Source organism: Brienomyrus brachyistius, unplaced genomic scaffold, assembly GCF_023856365.1.
Source record: "Brienomyrus brachyistius isolate T26 unplaced genomic scaffold, BBRACH_0.4 scaffold63, whole genome shotgun sequence".
In the NCBI taxonomy this organism is placed as follows: Eukaryota; Metazoa; Chordata; class Actinopteri; order Osteoglossiformes; family Mormyridae; genus Brienomyrus; species Brienomyrus brachyistius.
Window position 1 is genome coordinate 9723 of NW_026042338.1, and position 19969 is coordinate 29691.

The 19969-nt window shown below is 42.2% G+C and overlaps 1 protein-coding gene and 1 long non-coding RNA gene across 2 annotated transcripts in view; one reads left to right on the plus strand and one right to left on the minus strand.

Annotated features, from left to right (window-relative positions):
* Nucleotides 1–539: 539 nt before the first annotated feature.
* Nucleotides 540–1242, plus strand: LOC125725247 (uncharacterized). Its single transcript, XR_007387383.1, has 3 exons — nt 540–668; nt 814–927; nt 1017–1242. It is a non-coding gene; the product is annotated as an uncharacterized LOC125725247 (long non-coding RNA).
* Nucleotides 571–19969, minus strand: part of LOC125725225 (uncharacterized) — a 132587-nt gene continuing 113188 nt past the window's right edge. Inside the window, exon 2 of the mRNA XM_049001978.1 lies at nt 571–860. The gene's annotated coding sequence lies outside the window, so the exon portion shown is untranslated. The remainder of the gene's footprint in view (nt 861–19969) is intronic.

Genomic DNA, 19969 nt, shown 5'->3' on the forward strand with positions numbered 1-19969 from the left:
CAATATCCTCTTCTGGTGACAGAGGGAACAGTTTAGGTTTAATTGAAGACCTAGACCCATGGGCCACTTGCACTTCTTCACTATTAACTGCCTGTTCCTGCTCTTCAGACGTTGTACAGGGTACTGGCACCTCTGATGGCTCCGGCTTATCAATTACCGCATTAACTTGTAGCTGTATTTGCTGAAATTGGTGCTGTATACTTTTCCACCTTTGCTCCTGACGTGACCAATCTTTCTCCCACCTCTGGTCTCTGGCTGCTTGAGACCTAACCAGGGATTTCACCATCCCCGTCAGCTCCTCCCATTTGTCTTCAGAGCTTGCTGCTGCTATGGCCTCTAGCTCAGATGAAGCTCCAACTCCTTCATCAGGCTGCTCCTCTTGACCTGGCTTTCTTCCACCTCTTGTCATCATCCTCTCACTGTGGCATGGACGACACACTTCTGACACCACTTGTCATATGGAGACCTGCAGCGGCTGGATTTACAGTGAGAAGACTTCCCCAAATGCAGTGGAACAACACATCTTTATTTTCCATGCAGCTCTTCCTACAAGAACTTCACATCTAGCATCTTTACAACACAACAGAAGAACAGAGAAAAACCCTCTGACAACTGGCAGCCTTAAATACTTCCAGCTGTCACCGACTAAACCATTCTTCCACTCACAGGTAGTTTCTTAAATTCCCCCCTTCCACCATAATACACAACACATCAACCTACATATATACTTAACTACATTTAACATTCATATTAATACATATCTCCCTCTTTAATCTTACACAAACCCCATATTATAAAACCCAAAATCCCCAGCACAACAGATTCCCCACTCTCCCTTAAGCCCTGGTCTCTCCCGGAACCTTTAAATGGTGTCTGGACCCAGGGGACATATTTGCCCAAACACCTTGGAGAAACACAAGAAGAAAGGTGAGTAACCACATCTTACAATCAGTTCTTTGCATCAATTGTTCTTACTGGTAAACTCATTCTCCCTCAATCACCATTCCTTTTCACAGACCCCACCACCTTCCTTGATGAGGAGGCACTGCGCAGGATCTGAACCAAGGCCACCAACTGACTTCAAGATCCAATAAACCAGCAAACCCCTGTATGCCCCTGTTCTCCTATGCAAATCCCTGGGTAAAGTACCATGCTAAATAAAATACTATTTATTAAAATAAAGAAAGAGTGTATCACTAACATACTATCAATTACAATAAAATAGTAAGGGAATCCTCTCCCTTACACTACCACACTGGTCAGGTTTCAGTGTATGGTGGCATCTGAAGACAGATCACAGCTACTGACTATACCAGAAGAAGGACCTGAGGAAGAGGACGAGACTGAAGTGATGAAGACAGATAAAACAAAAGAAGATGCTGATGCTGCCGAGAAGATCTACAGTGAAGAAGAAGTATCATTCCATGTGAATGCCGAAGATCTTTCTGAAGATGATACTGAGAAGAGCCACAAGAAGAAGAAGAAGATGAAGTGGTGCTTCTTCTGCTGTCCCCTGCCTTTCAGAAGAAGTAGCAAGAGGCAGTAATTATAAGGCTGTGAATTCAGGTTTAGAAATGACTTAAAGCAGTAATATAACTGCATTATTGACACCTTCACAATGCACTGTAATGCATCCATAAATATATTATAGACATGGGTATAAATATTGAAGAAAAAAAAGCATAACACATTATAGCCATGTTTATTATGGATTAATGGCCGATATAATGTATTATGAAGATATCTATTGTGTATATATAGATCAGAGCATTCATAATGCATTATCAAGATAGCTATAATGTGTTATGCCTTTGTATAAGTATTTACAGCCGTGTTTTTAATACTTTTATAAATGATTTATAAGGCATTAATTGGGTATTTATTTATTTATTTATTAGTTATATGACTGCTTTAAGTAAAGTGTTTATTTTCTTTTTCTTAGAATACCCGTGTTAGAGCCCTGCATTGGGACTGGGATCCCGCGGGACCCAACGGAAAGAGATACTGTTTAAGTGTTAATGTAGATATAAGATACGACAGGATAAGATATGCTAAGTTAAAATATAAGATAGGCTAAGACGAAATATATTAATATAAGCTAAGTTGAAATATAATAAGATAAGATAGGTTAAGTTATATGATAAGATAGGCTAAGTTAAAATATAATAAGATAGGTTAAGTTAAGATATGACAAGATAGGCTAAGATAAAATATGATAGGCTAAGTTAACATATGATAAGATAGGCTATTTTAAGATAAGAGATTTGCAATAAAACATATTTACTTTTCAAACTGTGTCTTTGTCATCTTTTCAGTGTTGTGTCTGTCTTTGTTTGATAATTTTGAATCGTTAATTTATATCTGAGACTCTCCTAAATGTCAATAAGTAGAGACGGAGGAATGGGAGGAAGGTACGGTTAAGTATAAATGATAAAGTATCAAAATCACAGTGCTACCTTATTTTGACGCAGAGAAAGTAATTTCAGTGTTACTACCACATATGAGTTAATGGCTGCAAATGTTGGTGTTACAAGTGCCGGTAAATAACGCGGCGTAAGTTTAACTCCGGTGTGTTTCTGAAAAACGCACCGCCTTCTGCCTGCTGTCATTCGGCGAACGTGTAGGAGGCTATTCTGGTAACAGGTAAAGTTGTCATTTAACGTAATGCTAACGTGCATTACCAGTTAGTAAGTGTTTTACTATATCACACACCTTACGTCCTTTATAGTTGTAGTCCGGTGCACTCTGTATCCATGCTAACTAGCTAGCTAATGTTAACATGACGCAGTACAGTCTTCCAGCTTGGGGATTCCCACCCCTGTCCGCGGCCAGTATTCCACAGGGGGTTTGCGGAGGTGTTGGTTGCAAATGCAAACGATCCCTTCATGTTCATGTGTTGTGTTCTAATGTGTAAATAAAAGATAACTATCAAATTCAATGTTTATGTCCTATTATACTAGATAAGACTGTAAAATAGTTTGCCCTGCATATGGATGCCATGCAGTCAGAGTATGATCAAGACAGGGTGTGAGTGTGGAAAAAAGACAAATGTAACAGTATTTGAGGGAAGAGTGTGAAGGAGGGAAATGTAGGGAGAAGGAGGTTCCTCGGAGCTCCGAGATGTGTTTGGCTGTAATAAATCTGGAATATAGCTATATGACATAGTTTTTGATAACACCAGCATTTATTTTTTAGGTTTGTCGAGCTCCGTCAAAACTATTAGAACGAGTCCATTATGTAACTGGAACCCCTCTCACATGTAAACACAGTGACACGCTACAGCGTTGGTTTGTTGTCTGAGGCTATGATACTGACCACAAACACATTCTCAAATTTCACTGCACCAATCATAGCATACGCAGGCAGAAAAATTATAGCAAAAAACATTCAACATTAGAGTCTAAAACCGTCTGTAATGTCTGTGTTTATCCAGTGGACCATAAATTAAAATAAGCTTTCCTATTTCAGTTTCTTTCAGATGTTATAAAGTAGTAAATAAAGAATCATATTAATTAAACCATGTATTACTGACTATCAGACAACTTCAACAAGTTACCAAATGGATGCAAAATCAAAGATATTCATTTGCGCCTGGCACTAACCATGTATTCCTTCACAGTACTAAGCCATAGAAAGGGCCCCAATGAAACCCCTGCATTCCTGCATCGCAGATACTCTAATCTCAGCATTTATAAGATTATATTTGTACTACCTGCCAATTTTTATATTAGGTGAGACTAAAAATTGAGAAATATCTATATGCAGAAGTAGTTTTTCCTGATAAGAAGGATAATATCAAGACTGTCAGCATTTACAAATCGAATTATGACATATCTGAGTAGCCCAGACTGTCCGGAAAACAAAGCCGTACAGCATATGTGGCTGACTAATGTACATACAGTGTAATAAGCGGATAATCAAATGGATAGAAAAACGCTCAATAATGGACAGGATTCAAAGTGTAAATTAGGTGCATCATGTGGAAGAGAAGTTAGGTGGCGTTGGGGTGCATTGTGAGTTTCATCTGGTAGCTAGAAGGGAACAAACAGGGCTTGGGGGGGGGGACTTCTCCGGGGGCTACATCGCTCTACCTTTTTTTAAAATTATTTATTAAAAAAAAAAAAAAATCTTTTCTTCTTACACTATAATGGCAGGTTTAGGACTAATACAGTACAGTCATAACCAGTGTCAGGGATTCTATGCATTGCTACACAGAGACAAGTCCAGATATTGAGCCCAAGGCTAAAATTGTGGTTTACTTACAAGTGCACTTTGCTGGGCAGTGGGGGTGTTTGTCCTTCTCTGCTCACATTTTCCCCTCTTATCCTGTCTTCTCCTCCGCAGCCCTTCCTCCTTCTCTCTGTTGCTCCTATATTCCCTCCCCTCCAGTCATCTATGTTCTCCTTCCTCTGCGGTCTCTCCTCTTCTCCCATTCTTCAGTTATACTGTCTTCTCCGCTCTCCCTGTATCCCTCCTGTCTTCTGGTCCTGTCGTCTTTTCTCCAGTCATCCCCTGCTTCTCAGTCATCTCTGCATCTTTTCTCTCATTTGTTTGCTTATTCTTTGATTGTTTGTGTTATTCGTTAACCCACCACCCCATGCTGGATGAGTCTTGATGTTTTTTGAAGTTTTTTTAAAGTTAGGCTTCTTCCTTTGTTTTTGTGCCATATCTTCTGCCCTCTTCTGGTTGCGGAAGTGCATGACACGGGTGGAAAATAGGGTTTATTACAACACACACATCAAAACCAAAAGGATCAGGATGGATCTAAAATAAACAGCAAATGACCAGGAATGAACTAAATGATGGAATAAACACAACTGGAGAACTATATACATACATACAGCATACAGCTATAATGAACCATCAAACAACAGAAGCAGAACAGGCACTTAAATACACAGCTAACAAGACACAATGCAGGACAGTGAGAATCATAACCAATAACAATCATATGAAACACCTTCCAATTTGTCTCCGTTTTAGTTCTACCACATTAATACCTGAGCAACCAGTCTGATCCTGTTCCTCTAATTTCAAACGCATCTGGCTTATCTGATTGGGACTGAAGCTGCTGTTTCTAGGAAAACCACATTCGTCCCACTGGGGCAGGTCTGACGCCGCGTCCTTCCCATATTTCTCCCATAATTGTTGTAGAGAATTTCAGCTGGAGATCTTTCCCAGAAGCAAGTCACTTCACTTTAGCACCTGTTATCAGTAAAAGTCAAGTCAAGTAGGTCTTTAATGTTATTTTTAACTTTACACAGTTGAGTATAGTACAGTTACAAAAGAAACTGTTTCCCTCGGACCAAGGTGCTACTTAAATTAACACAAGACTAACACATACCAACCTAGCAACATACTGTATGGTGCTTAATGAGCAAAAACTGTGCAAACATTGCAGGACAGTGCAAAAAGAGAGGACAACTGACACCAACGAGCACAAACAGCACAGTAAACCCAATACTGATAAGGTGCAGTTTGGTTGTGCAATGAGGTAGCAATAAAAATAAATAAAAGTAACTGTAAACATGGCTACAATAAGATAAAAAAATAGTAGTTAAATAATAAAGTGTGTTAATGAGTGTATGTGTGTGTGGTATCAGATTAGTCCCTGAGAGTTCAGTAGTCTGACGGCATGGGGGATAAAGCTGTTTGAGTCTGGCTGTAAAGGCCCGAATGCTCCGGGACCTATTTCCAGAAGGCAGGAGGGTGAAACGATAATGTGAGGGGTGGGTGGGGTCATCCACAATGGTGGTGGCTTTGCGGATGCAGTGTGTGGTGTGAATATCCGTGATGGAGGGGAGAGATATGTTAGGGTTATCTTCTTCTGAAGATGCGCTGGAAACAAACCAGTCTCTGAACACAGAACAACACAGACAGCTGTGATGACGTTTTACTTGCTGCAAGGTGTAGGGAATCCACTTGCAGAGTCTCCGCAGTTTCAGCAAAATGATGGTTTATTGAACAGCAAAAATAATACAATGTAATACAGTGTAGAGACACACCGGGTACTGAAAGGCAGCTCAGACACAAATTGAAGACAGTTCTTCACCCCCCTTTATACCCAAAAAGGCCCTCCCCACCAAGGTGTTGTGTGTAGGTGTTGTGAGTGAATTTACATATAAAGAGTGACCCCCTGGAGTGTGAGGATCCTGAGACGGGGACAGGACAGAACAGGGTAGAGACTTTTATGATCATTGTAATTAAATTCTTATCACCTTATCTTATCCTTATCACCCTAGTGGTGCCAACTGGAACCCCCATTCTCTCCCTGGCTTCCCCCATGATCATAAATTCCTAACATTGTCTGCATTCAAATGATCAACCAAGAACCTTGGGGCATTTTTACCACTTTTCCTTACAAAGGGAAGCCCGGTCCTGACCTCGAGGTGTCAGCCTCTCAGTCGAACTCGGCCAACTTCGAAAAAGGAACTCCCCTCGCAGTGTCTTTTATTGAGGTACACAAACAGGATATGCAACTGACATTGAACATTGTTTGTCACCATATATGGGGTGGAAATATTCAAGCGACAGTTCTTGAGACGTGTTATTGCTCAATTAAGATCAAGCTGCGGCAGGGTGTTGTTTCCAAGCGTCTAGCAAAATGATCATAAAAAAAGTACATATTTCTCTAACAAGATACTCCAATGATTTTCTCACCTGTCATCACTATCTGTTGTAGGGACTTGCGATCTGAGGCGACATAGTTCCCAAAGCAGACTGTGATGCAGCTGCTCAGGGTGCTTTCAACAGTTCCCCAATAGAGTGTGAGGATGGGAGATGGGCTTTTCTGAGCTTCCGTGGAGAGTAGAGGTGCTGCTGTGCTTTCCTTACTATGGAGCTGATGTTGAAGGACCTGGTGAGATTCTCTGCCAGATGGACAACAAGGAATCTGGTACTCTCTACGATCTCCACAGATGAGCCATCGATGTGCAGCAGAGAGTGGTCACTCTGTGCTTTGTGTTCTTCTAAAGTCAACAACCATTTCTTTGGTCAACATTCAGAGACAGGTTGTTGGCTCTGCAGCAGTCCGATAGTCATCACACTTCCTCTTTGTATGCTGAGTCACCGTTTTTATTGACGAGACCCACAGTCTTGTCATCAGCCTGATGTTGATGATGTGATTCGAAATGTGCATTGCTGCTCAGTTGTGAGTCATCGGAGTTAACAGCAGTGGGCTGAGCATAAAGTCCTGGGTTCCTGCTACAGCGTCTGAGCAGCCGCCTTCGTCGCCCGTAGCTCCTGCGCAGCCCGAGCAGCCGCCTCCGCTGCCCCCTGCGGCCCTAGAGCCCGAGGCGCTCCCTCTGCCTCAAATGACTGTGCCCCCTGGGGCTCTTGTTCCTGGCCCCACTCCTGTCCCTGACCCAGCTCCAGACTTTCCTGCCCTAGTCCCCGAGGAGGTCCCGGACAGTCCGACCACCGTGTGTGCCACGCCCCCTGATTATCCACGTGTGCTTCCCTGATCGTACCCAGCTGTGTCCGATTATTTTCAATCAGTCCTGTCTATTTGAGTCCATGTCTTACTAGAGTTCAGTGTCCGTCATTGAAGTCCGTCTGCGTGAGATGTTTCCTGCACCCCGTGTTCCTAATAAATCCCCGTATTTCCCCGTATCCTGCCTGCCTTGCCTGTTTCCTGCCCGTCCGCCGCTCCCGTTAAACGGCGATCGTGACACAAGGCACACGCACATCAACAAGTACCAATGCAGCAAATACAGATGAACAATTTAGGAGGAATACTAGTCAAAGGAAGGAAGAAAAGCAGCCCACCCTATCTCATGGTCACGGACACAAACATCAGGGAGTGTTATGAAGAAGACACCACACTTAGCACCATTGGTTTTACGCAGTGAATTACACCAGAGAGAGTTTTTACATTCTAGCTGTGTTACATAACATTCCTCAGCCTTCAGGTTTTTTCCACACAATGCAGGACACGCAGGGGTGCCAAACAAAACAGCGGAACTGCAGTGTAGCCAATTATTTGTTTCAGTAGTTTTAAGAAAACTAGAACATAAAATGTTTGTTTTACTTAGGTAAAAGTCCAGTTGAAACAGACTTTATTTTTAAAAAGTTAGATTGGCTTTAAGTGATGAAACATGTTACTTGTGTTAATATTGCTTAATGAAGTGTAGGTGACATAGAAGCATGCAGTTTGATGTTTGGGGGCTGTAGTTTTTAATGGGACTATTTGAATATGGAGTACTAGTGTTGTACTTTTTAAGGGTACAGCACACGAAAAAAATACAGAGTATTAAAAGTGCCTCTCTTTAAAGGAACTGAGTTATCTTAGTGTATTTTACATCACATACACTCTCGGTCCGCTGGGGGAGTCCATCCCGCTGTAGTTGGAGAATGCTGCCATCAGTCGCTCGGTGTAGCACTCGCAGGATTTACCAGGCTCCTGTTTAAACTGATGCATCATGCCCCAGTCCATGCGCAGGAGGACCAGTCTCTGAAGGGCTGTCGCATGGTGAGGTCTGTTCTGCCTGGGATCCAGCAGGTCACTGGCAATGTCCTTCAACTCCTTCATCTACAGTGTCAGATGAGCAAACCTCATCTCCCCCTTGAGGATTTGGACAAACCAACATAGGGGCAAGAATTTCTGCTACCTCGTCCTGCTGCCTGAGTGTTTCGCCACGGCACTTCATCACCGAGAAGGAGGTAGAGTCGGGTGCTGAATGGTTATGATCCTCGTCTGCAGGGGGGAGAGGGGAAGGGGCAGGGGAACCACTGGCTACTCCTCCCTCGGTGGCATAAGGAGGAAGCTGCTGTTTGGGCAGCAATGCTTGGGCAGGAGCCACACAGTTTATTTCTGGGTATCTAATTAGCGGACACCATTAGGTCCCTTCAGGGGCTCCACAGACAAACTCATTGACATAATAGAATTGTCACAGAAAAATTCTTTGTCACATTCTCAGTCGACATAGACTGTGTGCTGTTTACATATTTTTGGCACAAACGAAATCTCATATGCATATTGACATATCTTTGGCACAAGTGGACCTCCATCACTTTAAAGAGGGTAAACTCTGGTCAGGAAATTTACGACGTCAGAATAAACTGATTTTTAACAGAAGTAACTGACATGCCCTAATAAGGAAATGCATACAATCAGAATACAATATCTGTGGTTTTTAACAGTGGTAACAATCTGATAATGAAAGGAATCAGATCAACATTTCTATAGCATGTAACAGAGCTTGCTCCCCTCCAGAACTCATTGTTCCAGTAGTTATCTGAAATCATCTGCAGGAGCTATTCTTTTATTTGTATATTAAGCGTAATTATTCATGAATATTATTGATGATGTTTATTTGTTCAATGTTTTTATTTATTCGTATTTATTGTTTATAATATAATGTTATATATATATATATATAGTATTGTAATAGGGGTGGCATGGTGGTGCAGTGGTTAGCACTGTTGCCTCACACCTCTGGGACCTGGGTTCGAGTCTCCGCCTGGGTCACATGTGTGTGGAGTTTGCATGTTCTCCCCGTGTCGTCGTGGGGTTTCCTCCGGGTACTCCGGTTTCCCCCCACAGTCCAAAAACATGCTGAGGCTAATTGGAATCACTGAATTGCCCATAGGTGTGCATGTGTGAGTGAATGGTGTGTGAGTGTGCCCTGCGATGGGCTGGCCCCCCATCCTGGGTTGTTCCCTGCCTCGTGCCCATTGCTTCCGGGATAGGCTCCGGACCCCCCGCGACCCAGTAGGATAAGCGGTTTGGAAAATGGATGGATGGATGGATGGATGGATAGTATTGTAATACTTGAAACAAGAGGTACTGCCTGCCTTAGTGATCTTTACTATTGTGTAAGTGTATTCCCACCTGTAGGGGGCAGCAATGGTTGTTATTAGAGGTGCTGAGATTACGCGGCTCAGGGCTGAAGGTGCAAAGTGAAACAGTCATTGACCGTATTTGCCGTGTGTGATGGTGTCTGCATATCGACCCTTTCGAGCCAAACAAACCAGTTCAAAGTACTGTGCGTTAATATATCATATGAATAAATCCACTCAAGAACTAAACTCAATATCGTATCCTCATCATTCAACGCGTCCGACTTTTCCACCTCTTACCACAAGGCAGTGGATTACATGGGGAAATTACAAACAAGGAGAATTTAATCTGTTTTTCCTCTACATTGTCGTTATTCAGAATATTACAGACTATGAACAAAAACGGACAATGTAAGAAAATAAAAAAATGTGTATGAAAGCTAGAGTATTTTTGCAGTGGTGAACACTAGCTGGTTTATGTACTAGCTCACACTCAAGAAACAGCATAAATGCTACTCATACACAGTTGGGGGGCAGGGGTCAGTCCTTGTGCCTGTAATGAGAAGGTCACCAGTTGAAACTAACCCAGCCACAGCACGTCTGTGGGTCCTTGAGCAAGGACCTTAACCCCCAGCTCCCTGGGCGCCCCAACAGGCAGCTGCACTTCGCGGACAATTTACTCCACAAAGAGTAAGTTGAGGGAGACATAAAAAACAATTTCCCCACAGGGATTAATAAAGTCCATCCATCTATGGAATATTATTTAGCACTATCTAACGTAGAATATAAGAATTATGATTTTATAAAAAGTATGCCAAATATCCATGATATAATCATTACAATGTAAACATTGTAATGTAATCAACACAATGGAACCAACTGAGTATGTATTTGCACCTTTTGTTAGTCTAAGTTTCTGTTAGCTACTTTATGTTAGTCATGAATCTATGAATATTCACTTTTATTAGCGTATATTTCATCATTATGTAAAAGGACAAATATATTATCAACCTTTTAGTGAGACAATGTGTAAACGGCTGAAAATACCAAGGTTTACTACTGAAGGAAGGGATTCACCTGAGTTCACCAGAAGTTCATGGCTGAGTATTTTTAAAAAACCAAGTGGAGCTGCTCGCGCCACTATTATGTTCAACCGAGAGACCAAACGGTAAAAGAAATGACTATCAAACTTATCACCTAGAGGTGAACATAAATCTATACAAATATCACCTGCATGCACATTACTTCTTTTACAATAACCAACTCCTGATCCATACTGTTAGTCGTGAAAAAAATAACTATTGTGTACATAGAGGCCCTGTGTAAAAAGATAACTGCCAAGGAAAAGATCAAAAACATTTATTTCAAGGATTCAAAGTTTTTATGGTCATGTACAGTGTACAGTGCAGTTCATATTTGATTAACTTGAATGTCTTCACAGACAAGACGATTAAACAAATAAAGCAGCGCAACATTACAGTAACTAACAACAAACAAACAAAGTTCACGAGTACTATTACAGTATTCATATCATTTATTTAAATTTAATTTTACCAAGTAAATTAATTGAAAAGCAGTTACCACCGCTTTACCTGCTTCTCGGGAGAAATAGCAGATATACAAACGTCATGTATGTAACTAAAATCTTAAGCCAATAAGGGCAAAGTTGTGTCGTAATGCCCACGCTCGCCTCTCCTGCTCCTGTTTCTCTCCCTCTTTTCTCCACTTTCCCCGTTGTAACACCCTCGCTTTCACTAGCTCGCGTCCTGCCTCGTCTTTCAGGCCGCTATGCTCCTTTACCTTACGCCATAAAAGTGCTCCTAATGATTGCCTATCCTCCGGTTTGTATCCTGCACATTTCACTGCAATCCCCATACGCTTCCACGCATCTGCCGTCTCTCTCTCTCTCGGCCCTTTTCCTGAGCTGTTTTTCCCACTGCTATTTTTAACAGCTGTATCTGTTCACACAGAGGCTTCCACCGCCCGCGCACTGGTGGACCCCAGCCCCCGTCATCCAATTCTCTATCAAATTCGTGATCCATGTTTTAGCTTATCTGACCTACACTTCTCCTGATCCAACAACCCCTGTGCCTCAGGGGATGGATTTATCCACCCACACTTAGTACACCTCTTAGTTGTCTCTGAGTGCCCCACTAACAAACACCACCAAAACCTAAACCCACACTCACACACAATCACCGAACCACGCAAAACAGTAAATAGTAAATGGTAAACCCACTCACACTGGAATAGTGAATAGTAAACACGCACTTACACACGCGAAATAGTAAATAGCGCTGTGTACACTTTTTGGTACCTTGGGACCCCACGTCTCGGGACTTTTTAGCCCGATGCTTTGAGTACTCTAATCTCGGGACTTTAACCCAATACTTTGAGGACTTTCACCTCGGGACTTCAACCCGTTTTAAGGAGGATGAACCTTACTCCTCCGACCAATTTAGCTGTTCGGGGGTCCTGAATTTCCCGGGACGCTCAATCCCAGCTGTCCTACTGCTCATCAGCAGTAGGTGGGTTGCCAAACCAAGGACACGACAGTGGACTTAAATCCTCCGCCAATAGGTTCTACTACGGGGTCCCGTACCCTCTGTTCACAGGCCGTCAGAGCTACGCACAACAGGCCCTCGCCACAATATTGGTCGACAGATCCTGAGACACTTCCAGCCACTTTATTTAGCAATCGCCAATATGCAGAATTCGATAAAACAGGCTCTGCTCACCTAATTGCTGGGCGCCCGTGGCTCTCTGCGTCCCCAAGACCTCGTCTCTGGTTCCAATCCAAACAACCTTCTCCTCATCCCGGACGAGCCCCCAAATTGTTGGAGTTAGACTCCACCGAGTCCGTTGATGAGGAAAAGATGCATTCGTGAGGCAAAGGATGGTTGTAAGTCAGCTCTCTTTATTTGTTGTACAGATCGATCCGGGAGCCACTCTCAGATGCACAAAAGTACACACCAAGGGAAGCTCAGCTCCCTGTTGTCTGTGTCTAACTTTTATACCCCGTTTAGGGCGTCTACTGTTCTTGTTGGTATCTTTCCAGTTGACGTAACATATAACTATTGTTTGGACATTGCTGGCGTTAGTCCCCACACCCGTTCCCTTTGATCTTATCTTGTTATGTTGCAATTTAGCAGCGTCAGCGACCCCCTCCCTTGTTATGTCCCCGCAGGTCAAGCGTAAGCTTAATGTCACCACGAGCCTGTCAATGTACCTTCTGCTTTCCGGAATTTACTTACACAACGAGGAGGGCTGGAGCCCCCCTTCTCTTCCTGCCTGTGTTCCAGTTTGTTCCCCTTTCTCAGTGTGACAAAGTTTAGCACGCAACCTAGCCCCCCTTCATTCGCCATTTATATTTTCCGCCGGGCACCCGAAATGCTGCCACACAAAAGATTTAAAAGTGTCTGGGGTATCTACTATAGTAATTTAGTCAGATGCCAACATATTCACAGCAGCTAATTTGCAGCGCATTCGTGAAACCGCTTTTCGCTCCAACGAGAAACTCATGTTGTAATATCGCGAGATCTCGTGACACGCGTTTCACTCCCACTTCTTAGTAACAGTCATGATTTGATAAAGTGACAACCTGCGTAATAATTGGTAATACATAGAGTTTGCTATTGTTCAGGCTAGCAGACTGTTATGGCTTGAGGTTAATGGTGCCTGTTACTTGTGAATTTTCACATTTGCAGGGATCTTCTGCCTCGTAAACGTAAAACGGATAATTATGCTAAAAGAAGAAAAAAGGAGAACTGCAATGTGTGTAAGGCTGGTGCTGATTTTTCAGTCTGAACACAGTAAAATTTATACAAATTACCTGTATTCAAACTTGTATTCTTTATATAGTTTGGTTAATTACTATTTAAAAGTTTTATCTGCGCTCCATTGTATAACTTGTACTGGAGATTTGTATGTACTTTTTGATTGGAAATGGTTAGTTGTATATACATTGAATATTTTTATGATTAATTTCTTTGTTTATTTAATTTGGCAACAGATTTGCACTTTTAGAAGTATTGCTGTTCATTTTTGTGAAAGTTGTTACTAAAAAAAACAAAAGAAGCAGACTTGTGTAAATCCTATATTGGCCGTGTATTCTTCCTGTAGCGTAGTGACAGCTTTTTGTACGGAAGCCGTGAACGGCTGTGCTTGCAAATATATTTTCTTCTGAATAATTAGAAGGATAAGCATATTTTGTCGCCGCCGCGAGATAGTCATGCCATACACAGCTCTGCTCGTTTTTGTACTGTTACTGTGTTACTTAATTTGCGCATCCATGAATTTAACGTTGACATTAAGTCAACATTGACATTGACAACGTTGACATTAAGTGTTGCACCTATCTAGTGTTTTACTGTGAAGGGCATGTTATATCTCGTCTCTAAGTCGCACTATGGTCCAGGGGAATGCTATGTCATATCAGAACATGTGTCGATTATGTGGCAATATAAATATTTTATATTACTGTCAGTTTTAGTTTCAGAAATCCATCATTTGAGAAAAAAGGCCAGTCACGACAAATATATATGGAATATAACAACAGAGTTTAGGCAGCTGTATTTGTTTAAGTGTAAAGATGCACATAGAAACATGCATGAGCTCATCTGAGAATAAACTGAATGCAATGAAGATTTGTGACTCCTGCTGGAAAATGCGAATAGTGGCAGGGTCTTCAAGTAGTACATTTGTCTGAGAGTCAATTAATATTAGGAAAGGCACAGTTTTTTTTCAATGGCGCTAATTATCAAGAAGGAAATGGAGTACCCCAGCACCTGGTTTACGGGCACTGGAAGCTCCAGTATCAGTCAGACTTTCATGTAAGTATATGTGTGTTTAATGACTTAGCAGTTGGTTAAAAAGTAGACTTGTGCATGTTTCATCTTTACCAGGGGCAGAGGGGAAACTCAATAAATAGCCTTCTCTCACACTTCCAGACCTGCAGAACTGAGCATGTCCCCTGGTTTTGTGCATATGTCTGTAGGCTTTGAGTTTTTCCTATGGGGGCTTCAATTTCCTCCCAGAGTACAAATACGTGCAGATCAGTTGCATTGGGGAGTCCATACTGTGATGCTGAGTGGGTGTAGGAGGAGATTGAGAGATGAAACTCCGGATGATTTACTCCCTCGGCTAACTAACCAGAACAGGATCGTACCAATACCAAAATGATAAGTTTATAAATGTTTTTCACTACCCTGATTCATTCAGTTATTTATGTTTGTTAATTCCACCTCCCAAGCAAATACATAAATAAACAAACAAACAAATATTCAGGGGGAATGTGTCATAGGTGATAGAATCAGTGGATGAATCTAAAGAAAAAAAGTTATGATTTCTTTCTCTCCAAAACACAATGCAAAAAACTCTTAAGTTAGGTAAGACATTGAAATTTTATGACAGTAGCATGATGCAGAGGAACAACAGAAGGAAAAATCTAACTAAACCTGAGTCAACTAGGACTAATTACACTAAATTAAGTGGAACACACAAAATACCTAAAACCACTTAATAAACAAGCAAGAAATATTACATTTGATTAACTATACTGATGCCTGAGGGAAGTTCTTGTGCTTAATGCAGCAAGTATGTACAGCTGCAGAGACACTACACATAGTGCAAATAAATTAAAAAGTATACAGTACACACACTGATTCCTGAAAAATCAAAATACCATGGAATACTAATGAAATACTTATCAGGATGATGATGACGATGATGATGATAATAATAGAAATAATAATGAATTAGTTTAGGGTATTATGCAATTGACATGTACAATTAAAAAAGAAATTGCACCAGACATTTCCTGTGGCAAAGAAGGGTTGCTTTGTGCCACGTTACTCAAGTCAATTCACTATATTTTGTATAGTGCATTTTCACAGCCTTACATAGTCTCAAAGCACTTTACTTTGTCCCTGCCCAATTGTCCCAGTGAGCAATATCAAGCCTGAAAAATTATAAAGCCACATTGGCAAGGATAAACTCAGTCATAGTAAGAAACCTTTGGAGGAACCAGAGTGAAAGGGGGAGCCCATCCTCCACAGGGCAGAAGTCAGGTTAACAAAGTCCTGATCTATATGGTTCAATTAGTTAAGTCCGGATGTAAATACAGAATAACTGGCAGCAGGGCACACAGGAAAGACGTCACAGGCAGGAGGGCAGGCAGGAGGGTGGCACAGGCAGGACGTAATGGGCAGGAGGGCGGGCAGGCAGGGCAGCACAGGCAGAAGGGCTGGCGGGTAGCCAGAACTGTTTTGCCACTGCAGTCTGTTTTACAGTTTCATCTGCATTTGTTCCCACAAGGAATAACAACAGCTAATTTATGAACATGCTGCTTTTCAGAAAAGAAGTTTAATTTCTAGGAACATGACCAGTGCAAACATTTAGTGTTGACGGTTCTTTGTAAAATGGATGTTCTGTACTTTTATTGATCTGTCCGTCCATCCATCCATCCATCCATCCATCCATCCATCCATCCATTTTCTAACTACTTCTGATGAAGTTCCGGGTTATGAGGTATCCTGAAGCCCAGGCAATATGGGACACACACACACACATAGGGTATACCTATCTTTATGGGGCCCGCTCATTCACTTCTATGGGATAAATGCTAACGCTAACTATGACAAGCTTAACCCCCACCCTGCCCTAACCATAACCATAAGTAACCCAGCAAAATACAAGAGGTTTTGCATTTTTAGTTTTTCCATAGCAGTCACAGATTTTTATAAAATAGAGTTTTCCTGGTTTTCGGTTTCGTGGTCCCCATAAGGGAAAAAAAACAGGTATTTATCACGTTATGGGGTAGGATAGGTATACCCGCTCGCACACACACACACACACACACACACATGCACACAAATGGATAGATCAACACAGTTACTATGGATGTCGATCCTGCAATAATGAGACAGAACTATCATACTTAATAGGATCATATCCCTAGTTCTACATATGCATAATTATATTTTAAAAAGATCCCACGCACCCAGCACATGAGATGTTTGAACTTCTGCCCTCTGGTAAACGTTACCGCAGTATGCATTGCAGAACAACCAGATTTAATAAGACCTTCTACCCCCAAAGCCATCAGAATACTAAATGCTAATGAACATAAGTTTATGTGAAACCCTACTCTCTCTTCCTCTCTGTGCACTTTATTACCACAACTGGTATTAAGTTTACTTTTTATTTATACAGTATAGTGCAATAATATAATCACGAATGGTGTGTGAGTGTGCCCTGTGATGGGCTGGCCCCCCATCCTGGGTTGTTCCCTGCCTCGTGCCCATTCCACATTCCGGGATAGGCTCCGGACCACCCGCGACCCAGTAGGATAAGCAGTTTGGAAAATGGATGGATGGATATAACTAACATAAGACAGACATTACACCTAACAAACAATAAACACGAAATAAAGGAGTGGACACAAAAAAAATGTAATGCAATGACCAGATTTAACACCTGGATTATGTCCCCCCTTAGTCTCCTTTGCTCGAGGCTAAACAGATTCAGCTCAGCTAACCTCTCCTCATTAGACATTCCTCTAAGACCAGGAATCATTCTCCCAGCTAAGCAAGCCTGAGTCCGGCTTCCACTCCCCCGATTCCCAGCAATGTTAACTTGGAAGGGCGTGTTCTGTATGCACAACTGAGACAACCCAGGTGGAGCTCAGCTTATCGGCTGGCAAAATTGCCTTCAGGTATCACCCACCCTAGTGAGAGTCCAAGCTAGGGCCGTTCTCAGAACTCACCCTAAACGAGGTCCTGCTCAAAAGTTGTAATGACCGCCTGAGGTACCTGTGAGCCTTGCCCGTAATGAGTCAGTAGGTGTAGCCGAGCTGACACGCTTTTGGGCGTCCAATTGCTGAGAACTCCCCTTCGGTTTTGACAAACTGTACGATCGCAAGCAGTGACAGCAGAGCCACAGACAAGCTCAACCAGCAGAGAGCGAATGGTAAGCACCCAACACCCGAAGGGCTCAACTGATCACATCCAAACGACTTCCTGATGGGATTGTGTACGTAACTGGTTTACTGTTGTTAATAGTGGTTGAACTTCTATGCAAGTCCCCTTGTTGGGGGAGAGGGAATGAATGAAAGCATAAGGTGAAATAAAACCTAAAATAAATCAAAAAGGTTAAACAGAAATCAAACCAAATGAATTGTGTTTCTTCTTCAATTGTAAACATAAATTAGTTATGCAACAATAACCTAATTGGATGTTAATGTATTGTGATCAAATTGATTTAGTCCATGAAGTTAATTCCTGCTTTCAGGCAAGAACCTGTGTGTCCAATTATGCGTGTTGTATCACCGCAGTTGACCACCAGAGACCCAACTCAGATGTTGTTAACCTACTATGGCGGACCACTAGAGGTGCAATTTCAATGGAGTGGCACTGCTATGGCTTGCCACTAGAAGCGCAATTTCAAAATGGAGTGGTAGTTCTATGCCTGACCATCAGGGGAGCAATATCGAAATGGGGTCGTAGTTCTATGCCTGACCACTGGAGGCGCGATTTCGAAATGGAGTGGTAGTTCTATGCCTGACCACTAGAGGCGCAATTTCGAACTGGAGTGGTAGTTCTATGCCTGACCACTAGCGGCGCAATATCGAAATGGAGTGGTAGTTCTATGCCTGACCACCGGGGGCGCAATATCGAAATGGAGTGGTAGTTCTATGCCTGACCACTAGAGGCGCGATTTCGAAATGGAGTGTTAGTTCTATGCCTGACCACTAGAGGCGCAATTTCGAAATGGAGTGGTAGTTCTATGCCTGACCACCGGGGGCGCAATATCGAAATGGAGTGGTAGTTCTATGCCTGACCACCGGGGGCGCAATATCGAAATGGAGTGGTAGTTCTATGCCTGACCACCGGGGGCGCAATATCGAAATGGAGTGGTAGTTCTATGCCTGGCCACTGGAGGCGCAATTTCGAAATGGAGTGGAAGTTCTATGCCTGACCACTAGAGGTAACCAAACGGTTGCCGACGCAAGATGAGTGACACACACATTTAATGCATGCGCATGCCGCTTGCGGCCTTCTTCTGTGCCTTGCACAGTATAAACCCCCTTAAAACAATTACTGAAGCGAGACGGCGCTCGCGTTACGGCGACGGATTTAAATTGTGAGTGCACTATAATTTGTCGCAAATGGTGCTTAACCACGGTGGGTCTCAAGCACAGGAGACTCCCAATTTCTAAATGACACACTCACAGCGCAAAGTTGTGTTAAACTTGCTTTGTCTACAGCAGGCACACACATACGAGTATGATCCTGATAGGTAACTAAGCTATCGGTCTTATGTCCAAGCGCAACATAATTTAGGTTAGAACCTCGTAACAAGTATTCCCGTTTGCTAATAGAGAGATCTCTCCCAGGATATATAGAAACGGAGAAACTCCGAATCGAACCTGGAAACAAAGCGCTACATCTGAGAATTTCGTCAGACATATGGTTAAGGTTCACTGCAGTTTAATACGAAAGAACTACAATGAAATAACCGAAAATAAAACAAAATAATATAACTACTAATAATAGAAATAAAAATAACTATAATAAGCCCTTATGATCCCGCTTAAATGCCTTCAGATTGCCATGAGTGCGACTTTGGCAACCAGTTCACAGTAGCGCTTCTTCACTGCACGTTCGGTCATAAAAAATTTAAATTGTGTGCTCAGAATAAGTTTAAACCTTCTGCCTTGTGATTATTAACCAATTGTTATGCCGAATGGTCGGCTCCTCCAAACTCAATTGCGAAACACTGTGAGTCTGTTAATGTGTGACTTAAATGGAACTCATTAATAACCAGTATCGCGTAATAACCTGGGTTAGAATAGAAGGCTCATACAACAAGCTGCGTCACCAGGTAATGTAAACGATCGGTAGCGAAGCTCCCCTCACGGCCAACGAGAGAGAGTCTCGCGATATTTCAGGCGAATTTGAGGTTTCAGAGCGTAGATCGCACAGGCAGGGATTCTTGTGAGCACTCAATGAACAGAGGCTGAAGTTGTGTAAAAGACATGCATTTATTCCTATAACTAACATAAGACAGACATTACACCTAACAAACAATAAACACGAAATAACGGAGTGGACACAAACAATGTAATCATGAAAATGCAATGACCAGATTTAAAATGAGTAACCTTAAAAGGGAAAATACTGTTCTGCAA